Below are 15,312 nucleotides of genomic sequence, written 5' to 3' on the forward strand. Positions count from 1 at the left end.
ATATAGCCCTCGGATTGTAAGGGCTTAGTATATTTTTGCTTGATATATAGTTTTTTGGCTGTTAGAAAAATATAGCAGATACTTATCTCAGCACTTGTGATATTTATAATTCACCTGGTTCAAGTGTTTTTAATTCTTTTTGCTCAAGCTATTGTATGCATGTGTGTTCCTAGTCTAAATAAAATATAGAATGTATGAATGAGATGGAACTTTTTAACAAACATTTCTATACATAATCCACCATATTATATGCAGAGTGTATTATTAATCCATATTTGTGGAGCTTGTTTCTAAGTACTTAATTGTATCTTTTTTTACAATTAATTACACTAGTTGTCTGGTTCTGTTTAAACTAAGACTCCACTACAGGCTTTGTCTTCTAATAATACTATAAAGATTCTATGTATTCAACATATAAATACAGTTATATTCAAGACTAATCCTGTAACTATATAACTCTGTTACCCCCTAAACTAAGACTCCACTACAGGCTTTGTCTTCTAATAATACTATAAAGATTCTATGTATTCAACATATAAATACAGTTATATTCAAGACTAATCTTGTAACTATATAACTCTGTTACCCCCTAATCTCTAACATTCTGAAACCGGGAGAAGTCTTCATCCAAGCCAGGCGAAGTGGTCCTCCAGATGGGCAGAAGTCTTCATCCAGACGGCATCTTCTATCTTCACCCATCCGGCGCGGAGCGGGTCCATCTTCAAGACATCCGGCGCGGAGCATCCTCTTCCATCGAAGTCTTCTTACTAAATGACGGTTCCTTTAAGTGACGTCATCCAAGATAGCGTCCCTTCAATTCCGATTGGCTGTTAGAAATCAGCCAATCGGAATTAGGTAGAAAAAATCCTATTGGCTGATGCAATCAGCCAATAGGATTGAAGTTCAATCCTATCGGCTGATCCAATCAGCCAATAGGATTGATCTCGCATTCTATTGGCTGTTCCAATCAGCCAATAGAATGCAAGCTCAATCCTATTGGCTGATTGCATCAGCCAATAGGATTTTTTCTACCTTAATTCCGATTGGCTGATAGAATTCTATCAGCCAATCGGAATTGAAGGGACGCCATCTTGGATGACGTCACTTAAAGGAACCGTCATTTAGTAAGAAGACTTCGATGGAAGAGGATGCTTTGTGCCGGATGTCTTGGTTTATTTTGTAGGTAAATATTTAGTTTTAAATAGGAATAATTTAGTTAATGATAGTTATATTTATTTAGATTTATTTTAATTATATTTAAGTTAGGGGGTGTTAGGGTTAAGGTTATACTTAGATTTAGGGGTTAATAACTTTAATATAGTGGCGGCGACGTTGGGGGCGGCAGTTTAGGGGTTAATAAATGTAGGTAGGTGTCGGCGATGTTAGGGACGGCAGATTAGGAGTTAATAATATTTAACTAATGTTTGCGAGGCGGAAGTGCAGCGGTTTAGGGGTTAATATATTTATTATAGTGGCGGCGATGTCTGGTTCGGCAGCTTAGGGGTTAAAAATTTAATTTTAATGTTTGCGGTGTGGGAGGGCCTTGGTTTAGGGGTTAATAGGTAGTTTATGGGTGTTAGTGTACTTTTTAGCACTTTAGTTAAGAGTTTTATGCTACGGCATTGTAGTGTAAAACTCTTAACTACTGACTTTAAAATGCGGTACCAGGCTTGACAGGAGAGGGTCTACCGCTCACTTTTTGGAAGACTCGTAATACCGGCGCTATGCAAGTCCCATTGAAAAAATAGGATACGCAATTGACGTAAGTGGATTTGCGGTATTTCCGAGTCTGGCCAAAAAAGTGAGCGGTACACCTGTACCTGCAAGACTTGTAATACCAGCGGGCATTAAAAAGCAGCGTTGGGACTGGCCAACGCTGCTTTTTAAGCCTAATGCAAAACTCGTAATCTAGCCGTTTAGTTGTTATTTTTCTTTTGTACTTCATTCTATGTAATCTAGGTCTTGTGTATATGACAATACTTCTGTACTACTGCAACTATATCTGTCATGCATGTTTTGGATCTTATATAAATAAAGTTATTTAAAAAAAAAACAACTTTCATATCATTTTGTGTTACTTGACTGCAATTACGACCAACATTCAGATGACTTATGTATCTTTATTTTATAGTTTTAAACAATGTTTTGAACATTTTATTAAAATAAAATAAAATAATGTTGAGTAAATGAAAATTGAACATGTGCAAAAATTGTAATCATAAAAAAGTGAAAAACTATACATGGAAGAACAGGAATCTGTCGGGTCTATGGGATTCAATATTCAAATTTGACATTCAAAAGTTATATCAATTCTAAAATTGAATGTCTGACTATATATATATATATACAGTATATATACATACTGTATATTTACATACATACATACACACACACACATTTTGAATTTGTTCTCGAACATTTACTTAAAAATTTATATTTTTACTTGCTGAGGATGGGATTTTGATTTTAAAACATTTTAAAATAAACGGAATATATTATTTTAAATGATAGACTATTTCATCAGATTTTTATTTAAGTTTTTAAAGTAGATAAATTATGTAATATTCAATGTAAATACATATAAGGGTTGACGACAATCCTTTACAAAAAGTTATCAAATGATTTATCTACACAAATCTCCATAGACTTTAATGGTGATTGTCCCTTAAAAAACATTAGATACATTTTTCTACTCCATAGTTTGATGCATTTTTAAAGTTGTACCTAGTTCCACCTAAAGAGCTATTGGAGCCTAAGGCAAAGAATATGGTCAATGTCAATCTTTCTGATATTTTTCCCAATGTGGGAAAATGTGAACAGCCTCTTTTTTCTTAACAAAGTGAACGCAATATATTAGAGTCAAGCACAGCAGAGACTCACACGAGATTCCATCTCCATTTCCCACAACGGCACTCGGAACGGCTGATAATAGATGCAGATCACTGAAATCCGATATGGGTTAATGGAGTCAGTGTGTGCGTTTCGCATCTGGGTAGAGTGGAGTGTATGATAAGTGTTAAACAATATGAATAGCATTTTGGTGAGATTTTCATCTAAAATAGAGAAGAACACTACAGGAAATTAATTAATTAAGAAGAAAGTGAACTTAATCTTCTATAACAGGATTTTAACAATTCTCACACTGTAAATCGAGGAACTGTTAAGTAACCATGTTTAAAATATTGCCAACATTTTCAAAGTTCACTGTACAGAACAAGGTTTGTCTTTGCTGAATATCTGTTAAAGGGACAGTCTAGTCCAAAATAAACTTTCATGATTCAGATAGCGAATGTAATTTTAAACAATTTTCCAATTTACTTTTATCACCAATTTTGCTTTGTTCTCTTGGTATTCTTAGTGGAAAGCGAAACCTAGGAGGTTCATATGCTAATTTCTAAGCCCTTGAAGTCCGCCTCTTCTCTCAGGGCATTTTGACAGTTTTTCACCACTAGATGGTGGTTAGTTCATGTGTCATATAGATAACACTGTGCTCACGCACGTGGAGTTCCAGGGAGCCAGCTCTGATTGGCTAAAATGCAAGTCTGTCAAAAGAACTAAAATAAGGGGGCAGTTTGCAGAGGCTTAGATACAAGATATTTACAGAGGTAAAAAGTATATTTATATAACTGTGTTGGTTGTGCAAATCTAGGGAATGGGTAATAAAAGGATTATCTATCTTTTAAAACAATAAAAATTCTGGTGTAGACTGTCCCTTTAATGTAAGAAGGTGGTGGCATGATGTTCTAGAAACTGTAAATTGCGTTTTTTCAAAGCACGAATTTTGTAACTTCTGTTTAATGTAAAATCCCATACAAAAGATCTTCGTTATTAATAAACAAGGCAGAATGGCAAACTGTTAAAATCCCAATCACAAATACGTGACTGTTGATAGACATTCTGTTTAAAAAGATGACATTACTGTAACTTAGAATTTAAATAAAAATGTGAGTATGAAATAAAAGGATTTTAAGATTGGTTAATGCCATATCTAGATGTTGCGGCTGTGAATTCTGTTTTCTTACATTTCATACAGATCTCATTAGTTGCATGGGATATCAAGTATATATGCCTATTACATACATATAAATATGTAAATATATTAATATTGCAAAAATATGAGTTTTCATGTTTTCAGCTACTTGACTGCAAAGGGCTCAATTGCACACACACACACACACACACACACATATATATATATATATGAACATATGTATTTATGTGTTTATATGTGTATATATGTCTGTAAATACAGATGTACACACATATAAATACATAACTACAAATTTTGACTAGACTGTCCCTTTAAAGACCAGTTTGTGCAAGACGTACCCTGTACGATGTATGTCGTTAAGGGGTTAATATGGAGCAGGTCCTTATCAGATATTTCTATTAGTAACTGGGTTAAAACAGGTCTTCAGATATAAGAATTGTCTTCAGATCCAGATAAAAAATATTGCTGTTCTTTTATATTACTCATAGTCAACAGACTAAATCTATACAGGCACAACCACCACAGAAACAAAAAGTAGAAAGCACATAACTGCTAAATTCTGAATTTGAAACATACTTGAAAATATAATTCATATGTTCCACTATATTTTCCCCATTATCTCTGTCACACTATTTTTCTGTCTTTTTGTGCTTTTCTTTTTCTCTTGTGCTGTTTCTCCCTTTTCCCTCTGTATCACTCTTTTTCCATTTAGCAATATATGATGGTGAATATTTTATGCAGATAACTTGGTTTTAGGAATAATAGTTTAGCTCATCTTCAAAATTATAAAGACCATGTGGACACAATAAACATTGATTTGTGTTTTTTCAAGCACTACAGTATAAATGCAAACAATAAGGCACTGGAATATGCAGAGAGGCAACTTTATATACCAGAACAAGCAGATAGATACCTTCCTAAATAAATGCAATTTCTCATATCACCCTCCTCCCCACACAACTGCTAGAGCAATTGCTGTACATTTACTTACAAGAAAGACTTTAGCTTTCTGTTATTTAGGATGCTGCCCAGCAATAAACAAGCATTCCCTGAATTTCCCTCACTTTATTAACCCTTTCCTGCCAGGTCTAAAGTGTCTACATCGGAACAACTGTTCCGATGTAGACAAATTGAAATCAGATTTCAATTATTGGATCGGGTCTGGGGGGTGGCCCTATAACCCTAGGAATGCCCTCCAGACCACGATCAAATCCAGGACAGAAGGCTTCAGGACAGCCGTTGGCTATGATGTTCTATTCCATCATAACGGCTCTAACGGCCAGTGTAATTATGACGGAATAGAACGGCATAACGGCGTTAAAAGGTTAAGAGGCTGCGCAGTGATTCTAAAGATCACACAGTTTCTTGCTGTGTGTGAGGGAAGGAAGCTGCTTTGGAGAGGAAGGGAAATAATGCATGCTGGGAATTGGAGTCCAAAACTGCATTCACACAATACTGAGAAGCAAATGGCGAACTTCAAATTCCAGAATGCTTTGTCGTTCCCAGAATACTGTGCTCCTTCCTGTAAAACAAAATTACAATAAACATAAAAACGGACATTATTTTGTCTTTTTTTCCTGCAGTTTTACTCCCCCTATGGACGTCCATGGGAGTACCTACATTGCTAGTTGTTAACGTTGTAGCATTTGAATGTGATGCAGCATAGCTGTAAAAAGCTGAGAAAAAATATCATCTGAACATCTCTATGTAAAATAGAAATATATTTTACCTAAAAATTTCCTCAGTAGCCCCATCCCACTGAAAAGGGACTTTAAGCAGCCAAACAGGATCCTAGTCCCGAAACTTGCAAGGCAGCATGCATCACAGCAAAGTAAAGCAAAACTTCAGCACTGATTAAGCCGATTGGCTATTGTCTTTTTTTTTTTCTTTAAACTAGCTGCTGGACAGTAGCTGAAGAATAACTGTTAATAGAGCACATCATTTGGTGAGTTGAAGAAATTTTGAGGTAAAATATCTTTCTTTTTTTACATAGAGATGTTCAGGTGATATTTTTGTCAGCTTTTTACAGTTATGCTGCATCACTTTCAAGTGATTTAGCATATGAGTATAATGTCCCTTTAAGTTTAGAACCATTTTTCACCAAGATGGAAAAACAAAACAAAAAACCACTCCCGATAAACAATGCAAATGGCAGATCAACATAAAAAAATGTCTCATCGGCAGCCAATAACATACTTTTAATTCAAATGATAGATTATTATCACCCCCTATATTTATAAACAATTTATAAACAGTTTATATTTTTCCTTGGCTTTATTAAAGATTTAAAAAACCTCATATAGAGCGTATTTGCACTTGAATTTGTTTTAAAAAAAAATGTATTACTATCTGGCAAAATTATCAGATACTATTCAAATGCTTTTTTTTCCTGAACAACAAAAACATTTTTTTCATACACCAATACTGATATTTCTTTTTCTTCTTTTACAAAAATATACAACTGAATATAAGCTAATATGCATTAATAATGAAAAATATAAAAAAATAGGTCATATGAATATAAACATTCTAATTATTTTGAATTAAAAAAAATAAAAAATTATATTTGCATTACATTATTAATAAAAGGGACAGTACTGTCAACATTAAACCTTCATGATTCGAACAGAGCAGGTAATTTAAATTACTTTTGAATTTACTTTGATAATCTAATTTGCTATATTTTCTTGGTATCCTTTGCTGTAAAGCATACCTAGGTAGGCTCAGGAGCAGAAATGCACTGCTGAATGCTATCTATTGCTTGGTGGCTGCACATATATGCCTCTTGTCGCTGGCTCTCCTTACGTATTCAGCTAGCTCCCTGTAGTGCATTGCTGCTCCTTCATCAAAGGATACCAAAAGAATCAATCAAATTGGATAGAAGTAAATTTGAATGTTGTTTAAAATTGTATTCTCTATCTGAACTATGAAAGATTTTTTGGGGGTTTTTCCTATCTGCTATTAATAACATCCTCTATGAATGACGCTTCCACTCATTCTCTAGTGGGTCAATGCAAAGTAAACAGTGAATCACTATAAGGTAGCGGATCCACTGTTTACTTTGGCATGTCTAAAGAATTCCCCACTACCTGTGCCTGCACAGTTTTGCATAAAAATCACTTTGGCTCTGTAACTGAGGTGCTTTACTACACAGCTATAGTTGTAAATATCAAGGGCAGTACAACGTCCTATTGGTTGCCATGTTAGAGTTTAAATTTTTTTAAAAAAAGGCATAGAGAGTGAAAACCACTACAAAAGATAAGAAATATATGTTATGATTTTAGCTGCTTTATTAAAATGCACAATATTTGTGATCTCGATTCCTTCATATGCTGCAGTTCACATGTCTACTATCATTTTAACACCACTTTATTGCCACTCAGAACACATAAATTTACCTTTATCCATACAAATAAGTCACATACCCTCATCCTTACCATGGTTGCGAACAATGCTGCCTCATAACTGCTCATCCTAATTTGCAAACAATGCTGCCTCATAACTGCTCATCCTAATTTGCAAACAATGCTGCCTCATAACTGCTCATCCTAATTTGCGCGGAAACGGGCCCCTGATGCCCGTTTACAGCAGTTATGAAGCAGCGGTCTTAAGACTGCTGCTCCTTAACTGGTCTGCTGCTTCTGAGGCTGCGGACATTAATCCGCCCTATCCTATACGATTGGGTTAATTGACACCCCTGCTAGCGGCCGATTGACTGAGAATCTGCAGGGGGTGGCATTGCACAAGCAGTTCACTGCTTGTGCAATGTTAAATGCAGATAGCGTGTGCTGTCGGCATTCAGCGATCTCTGGCGGACAGGATACGCTACAGCGTATCATGTCCGCCAGACTTTGGTAAGTCAGCCCCATGGTGTGAGACAATGACAAAATGTATATTTTACAGCAACCAATCAGCAGCTAGTGAGTTTAATCCTTTTTGTAGGAGCGCTAATGTGTGACTATTACAAAATATATTATTGCCCCTGAGTGAGAGCTTAAAGGGCCATTATAGTGATAAAATTACATACTCTAATTAGGGATGTGCTGAAAGTGTAATTTGTTTGGTAGAACAAATAGTCTTGAGGACATTCATTTTGGACAATCAAATGTTGATAAGAATGAAAATCCATTAAAATTTGGTAATCAAATATTATTATTTCCGGTTTTCGAATGTTACTTTCATTTTCAAATGTTCATAATTAGGTTGAATATCCACATTCGAAATTTCAAATATAATATTTGAATTAACAAATACTATTAAGAAGTTCAATAGTTCATGGGGTAGAGAATTTAGTAAGTTGATACATAATAGATACAAATATATTAATTCAAATGTTTTAATTTCGAATATTGCATACATCAAATATTAAATTTAAAGAGATCGATAGAAATACTATAACAAGTTTCCGGTAGGCGTGGCAAACAGTAAGCACGACGCTGGAGCGTCTCGTGGAGGAACCGACAGCTAAACACTAGCCAGAGAAGATCCTGCCTAAACCGTAGACTCCTATTTTGGGGCATTATAGCTCTGCACAGGGAGCAGCTTGAAGTCAGGCGAGCGGAGGTGCCGGAAGCCCCATTACAACCGCACAAAGGCCGGGCGGTACTGGCCCAGACACACACTGAGCCAAGACACATGAAAAGGGAAAAAAGGCGCAACACACAGGCAAGGTCGGCAAGTTAACAGTCTGCAGGCGCGACTCTGAGTGGTAAACCATAAAAATCTTCATAATTCCGTTTCTATGACCCGTGTGACGGAACAGCCCTACACCGGATGCGAGGTATCGTGCCTGATGTGGGGAGGATATAAACTAACGGTGAAGTGGTCCGGAGTCGAGGATTAAAAGCCAGGGACAGACACGCAAGTACCAGAGCTGCAAAATCGCAAGTATCATATGATAAATGTAATGGTACATAAAGTTGTGTTGCTTGAGGCAGAAAAGCAGTGTGTGTCAGTGGTGAAGAGAGATACCATAGACTCGGTACAGCAAATGGTTTATTGACTGAGAAAGGATGTGTCTCACAAGACAATATTGCAAATATACAGTTGGGTTGCTTGAGGCAGAAAAGCAGTGTGTGTCTGTGGTGAAGAGAGACACTATGGACTCGGTACAGCAAAAAGTTTATTGACTGTGAAAGGTCGTGTCTTATACGACAATATTGCAAACAAGGTGGATTTAAAGTGAAAGTGTGCAGTGCAGAAAGAATGTTTATATATAGGCACAGCACACACTGAACTCTCTTTGTGGAACTAACGAATAGTTACGCCCTAGAGTGGGCGCAAATGCTTGCAGAGCATGAAGGTCTGGTAAAGGCTAGATAATAGCTACACAGAGAACTGTGAATCAGAACTGCGCAACATTAAAGGTGGAAGAAAAGGGAAAAGTAAAAGCAGTAAAAGCAGGACATTACGCTTAAAAAATGTGGACGCTACTTATGGACTTTTTTCTTTTTTCCTTTTTTGGGGACACGTTTAAAAAGTGATTTATTTATATTCACCTGTCAGTTTTTTTTCTATTTCTCTTTTTTTGTCTTTGTTTTGCTTTTTTTTGTTTCTCAGGAAATGAAGTTGGTAATAATGCAATATGCTAGTCTGCAAAAAGGCCTTATATGAATGGTTGTACAAGGGAATATTATTTACAACATGTGGGGCGTGTAGTATAGCCAGGCAAATAAAAAACTTTATTCCATAACAGGATAGAAGAGGATTAAAAATTGATCTTTGGCTTTTTTACAGAAAAAACAGTAGCCAAAGGCAATAAAGCCAGAAAGCAGATCTAACAATTAGAACACTTAAAAATACAGGTGAAAGAATTGTCGGAGTATCTGGGCGGAAGGCAAATAGAGGATACCGGATCAGCAACACTATCTATATAATAGAAAGTATAAAAGAGCAAAGCCCTTAAGTGGCTAAAAGTGGGTATTACATATTTTAGATAACACATGATAAGGTTAACCCTCTAAAGGGAGGGGACAGCCATTAAGCGCACACAAGTATTAAAGGTTCTGAGTCGCAGAGGTGTTGATTAAGAAAAAGAGCACTAATTTAGACACAATCTTAAAGGGTAGGGCCAAAGACACGCAGAAGGGGTTGGGATAATTGGGGGCACGGAAAGCACTTAAGCATCTAGGTTAAGAGACAAAACCATTTCTCTACTCCAAGTAATATTAAGGTCAAGTGAGGTTAAAGCATAGTAAAGGAGTAATACCACAGAAGTAGAAGGCACATACCCATTCTTATCCACGTTTCTTTTTATACTTCCTTTTATGGATAAGTATATCACGAATATGAGAAACAGATCCCCTAATATGCCGGTCAAGAAAGACAAAAAGTTGAAAGTTTTGCAGGAAAGCAGCACAGAAATAGATCCAGAGAGCCCAGGAAAAAAAATAGAGACACAGTTAACAATAAATCAACTTGCTGATTTAATTTTACCGCAATTTGAGATAATCAAAAGAGAGATAGCGGATCTTTCTCAAGAGGTGAAGCAATTTGCGGTCAGAATGAGAGAAGTTGAAGATAGGGTCTCAGACCTAGAGGATAAAATGTACAATCAGGAAACAAATATGAATCTATATACAGATAAAATTAAAACGTTGCAGTCCAAGGTAGATGACCTTGAGGACAGGTCACGGCGCAGCAACGTGCGAATAGTGGGACTCCCAGAAACAAAGGAGTACACGGATCTATTAAGGTTTGGGGAGACAATTCTGCCTAGCCTGCTAGGGATACAGTTAGGCAATACGAAATTACAAGTCGAAAGAGCACACAGAATTGGGAATAGCAAAGAGTCCATAGATGGTAATGTACGCCCACGAATGGTATTGATCAAATATTTAAATTTTCAGGACAAGTTTAATGTGATGAGCCACTATAGAAGAGCACAACCTTTCATGATTGAGAACAAACAGGTATACTTGTTTCAAGATTTCTCTCAAGAGACATCCACCAGGCGTAGGGCAGTGGCGCCTTTCTGTACAGCACTGATTAAAGCTGGGCTTAAGGCAAACATGAGGTATCCAGCCAAAATAACGGTGCTAAGTATGGAGGGCACCATTGCTTTAAACTCGGTGAATGAAGCAAAAGCCTTTTGCGAGGAAAATAATATTGCAGTGTAAAATTTAATTCAGCACAGTATACTGATTGACACAATATTATCAATTAAATGTATAAAAATAATATTATAACAGAAGTTTTGGGTATGTATAGGAGGGAACTCCCCCCCCCCTTTTTTTTTTTTTTTTTTTTTTTTTGTGTTGTTCTCTTCCCTCTCACGCTCCTCTCCTCCTCCCTCTGGGTTGGCTTCTCTCCTCTCTTCTTACCCGTCCGGGTGTCTCCTGTCCCCTTTTTAAGCCAAAATATACAATTTAGGTAAGGAATGAATGCTACACCTAATACACTAAGTCTATTATCATGGAATGTGGGAGGGATAACCTCCCCGGCTAAACGTAAAAACGTTTTAAAAATGCTTAAAAAAGGTAAACCTGACATCATATGCCTACAGGAACTACACCTGAAAAGACCAGAGATAGAGAAATTAAAGACAAATTGGATTACGGAGATAATTGCCACACCGTGTAATAAACGCAAAAGGGGGGTAGCGATACTCTTTAATAAAAATCTGAGTTACAGTATATTAAAGCAAGAAGTAGATCCGGATGGGAGATATTTGATTGCACAAATTAAGTCAGGGAATGAGATATGGACCATATGTAATATATACGGCCCTAACGGTCTAGATAAGGGTTTCTGGCAAAAGATAAAACAAAAAGTAACACCATATCTGGGACAAAATCTGATAATTGCTGGGGATATGAACATGACATTACACCCTGGTATAGATAAATTTAAAATCAGAAGTAAACAGGCAAATTACAGGGAAGCAAAGTATCTGAGACATTTTGCTAAGACACTAAAAATAAATGACATTTGGCGGCTGCAACATCCGGACGAACGAACATTCTCATGTGAATCTAAGGCACACAGAAACTTCTTACGTATTGACAAGTTCTTAGTAGAAGAACAATTACTCAAACTAGAATTAAAAACAAGTATAGCAGATATAATATTGTCAGATCACGCAATAATTTCACTCAAGATTTCAACCACATCTAGACCCGGCAAAAATAAAAACACATTCCATTACCCAGGGTTTATGTATAGCAACCCACATTTTGTAAACTGGCTGCAGAAAGCGTGGCAAGAATATCTTACGAATAATAAGGAATATATGAATAGAACGGAAATCCTGTGGGAGGCAGGCAAGGCTGTCCTCAGAGGGGAGGTAAAGGCGCATATGGTGTTGCTGACCCGCAAATATAAGGCTAGGGAGATGCAACTGGCTAACCAGCTCAGAAATGCATTTGAGCAGTATAAAGGAAACCCAAATGAAGATACATGGGGCAGTTATATATCTAAAAAAATGGAGCGAGATAACTTTCTTAAAGAAAAATGGGTTAGAGAAGACTTAAAAGCAAGGGCGGTCTATCAAGGACAACAAGGTATAAATGCTAAGCATCTTGCTAAGTTAATCAAATTTCGCAGTAAAAAGAATATAATAACAACAATCAGAATAGGGGACAGAGTGTTAAACTCCTCTTCAGAAATAAGGCAGGCATTTTTTACATATTATTCAAATCTCTATTCCAAACAGCAGATAAATCAGGAGGAGAAAGAGAAATTTTGGCAAGGGATTAAGTTACCCCAAATAACAAGAGAGGCACTGCTCAAAATAAATACACCAATTACAGAGACAGAAGTTGTAAAAAATATTAAAAAACTCAAAGTAGGGAAAGCGGCAGGGCCAGATGGTCTTCCTGCAGAGTTCTATAAGTCAACAGTAGAACTAGTGACCCCGACACTTATCAAGCTATATAATGAATATTATATGAACAAGGAGATGAACTCGCAATACTTTGCAGATTCAGTTATCACGTTAATCCACAAGAAAGGTAAAGATCCAGAGGACCTAGCCTCATATCGTCCAATCTCATTGTTAAACCAAGATTATAAGATTTTAACGGCGGTTATCGCAGAGAGATTGAAAAGAATTATAGGGGAACTAATACACCCCGATCAGGCAGGCTTCATACCAGGGAGAAACGCAGTACGAAATATGCGAAGAGTCCTAACAATGATAGATTACTACAATTATATAGGTAAGGGGGGGGGACGGCGGCTCCCATGCGATGGAGTTGGGGATCTTGCAGTCATTACAATTGATGCCGAAAAGGCCTTTGACTCCATCGTATGGGACCATCTGTTTTCAGCCCTGGAAAATTTTGGGTTTTCAGGAAATATTATACAGCTGATAGAGTCAATATACAACAAACCAAGATCACAATTATTAGTAAATGGGGAATTATCACAGTATATAACGCTAGGAAAGGGTACGCGGCAGGGGTGTCCACTATCACCCTTGTTGTTTGACTTAGCGCTGGAGCCCCTAGCAATTTATATCAGGCAGAAAGTACAAGCGGTAGAAATAGGTAGCCAAAAAATGACGATATCTTTATATGCCGATGACATATTATTGTTTTTAAAAGATACTGTTAGTAGTATCCCTTTGGTGCTGGGAATTATAGGCAATTTTAGTTCCTTTACAGGATACAAAATTAACCCTAATAAATCAGAACTTATGTGGGTGGAAAAAAACAGATATAGTCGAAACTGCATATTCAAGGAAGTAAATTATATTAATTATCTGGGAATTAGAATAAGCAGGGACCCCAGAGAATGGTACCAGTTAAATTACAGAGATATTTTTGATAATATACAACTAGATTTAGACAAATGGAACATGTACTATCTATCCCTATCCGCTAGGGTTATGCTGTTAAAAACAATCTTCTTTCCAAAAATATTGTTTTTGATGCAAAATCTTCCCATTTTTATTTTGAAAAAGGATCTGGATAAATATAACAGGGCATGTGGAAGGTTTATTTGGGGGAAAAAGAAAGGGCGTATGTCAATGGAAAAATTAATACAAAATAAGCAAGTAGGGGGATTTGCCTTACCAAGTATTAAATATTACAATATTGTTACCCTAGTAAAGTTTGGCCTTGATTGGCTCACAGAATCAAACTATGTCACATATTATAAGCTGGAAGCAGAAATGGTTAAACCATTCAATTTAAAAGCTATATTACAGTGCCCACACAAGAAGTTACCAAGTAATATCAGCAATTTACTAACATGTTCAAATGTAGTGCTGGCATGGCAGAAGTATTGTAAAATCTTAAGACAAAATTACCAGGTCTCTAAAATATTACCAATAATCGGGTGCGTGGATTTTCAACCAGGGTTTCAGAATATAGTATTCCAGGAATGGCAGGAAAAAGGTATTAAAGAATTTGTACAACTAAAGATGTTGGATAACACCGGGATTAAAACATATGAAAATTTAGCAATAGAATATAGACTCCCGGCGAAGAATTTTTTTGCATACCTACAAACTCGCCACTACATAGAAATAAAAAATAGTGAACATCGGACGGATTGGGGGCAAGAGTTTACGGAGGCAGGTTTAAAAATATATAAGGCAGGCTTTAGATCAATATCATACTGGTACCAGCAGATACTGAAAAACATAGGACAACAACATATAAATAAACTGAAACACCAATTCATGAAATATTGTGGTAATATACAAGAAGAGGACATAACAAGTAGTATTAAAAGAGCAGAAGAGACCACAGACAGGGTTAATCTGAGAGAATCACAACGCAAGTTTTTTTTTTTTTTTTTTTTTTTTTCAAAAGGTTTATTAGTTTTATACATCAATTACAATTCTGAACAATCAATCTTTCCAGGTTTAACAAGATCATAGTATAACATTTTCATAATCTTTACTTTCTATTTCAACTAATATATAATGCAGTATATATTTGCCATATCTTGGCCGCGAACAAAGAAAATTAAATCTTATAGGGAGGATACCTGTCCATAAAACATAACAATCATAATAATATAGGAAGGTATTCCTTTTTCCCCTTTCTATTATCATAAAGAAAGAAAGCAAAAGGAAAAACTAACAAACCTCCTGTCCTTTCCCCTTTTCAACCACAGAAACAACACAAAGAATCTTTCTATCTATATTGATACCTTTCCCCCCTAGGTTCTATGTAAGAGATATTCAGTTTGAAGTTATAACATCTTAAACCACATAAAAATATCAAAAAAAAAAAAAAAAGAAAAGAAAAAAAGAAACTTCTCTCTCTCCTCTCTCCCCCCCCCCCCTCTGTATTCTAAGCTTAGTCGGGCTCTTCAAAAAGCCATTCCCCTCTCAATCTACAATTTTCCAAATAGGTTGTGTTCTTGAA

Source organism: Bombina bombina, chromosome 3 (assembly GCF_027579735.1).
Source record: "Bombina bombina isolate aBomBom1 chromosome 3, aBomBom1.pri, whole genome shotgun sequence".
Lineage (NCBI taxonomy): Eukaryota > Metazoa > Chordata > Amphibia > Anura > Bombinatoridae > Bombina > Bombina bombina.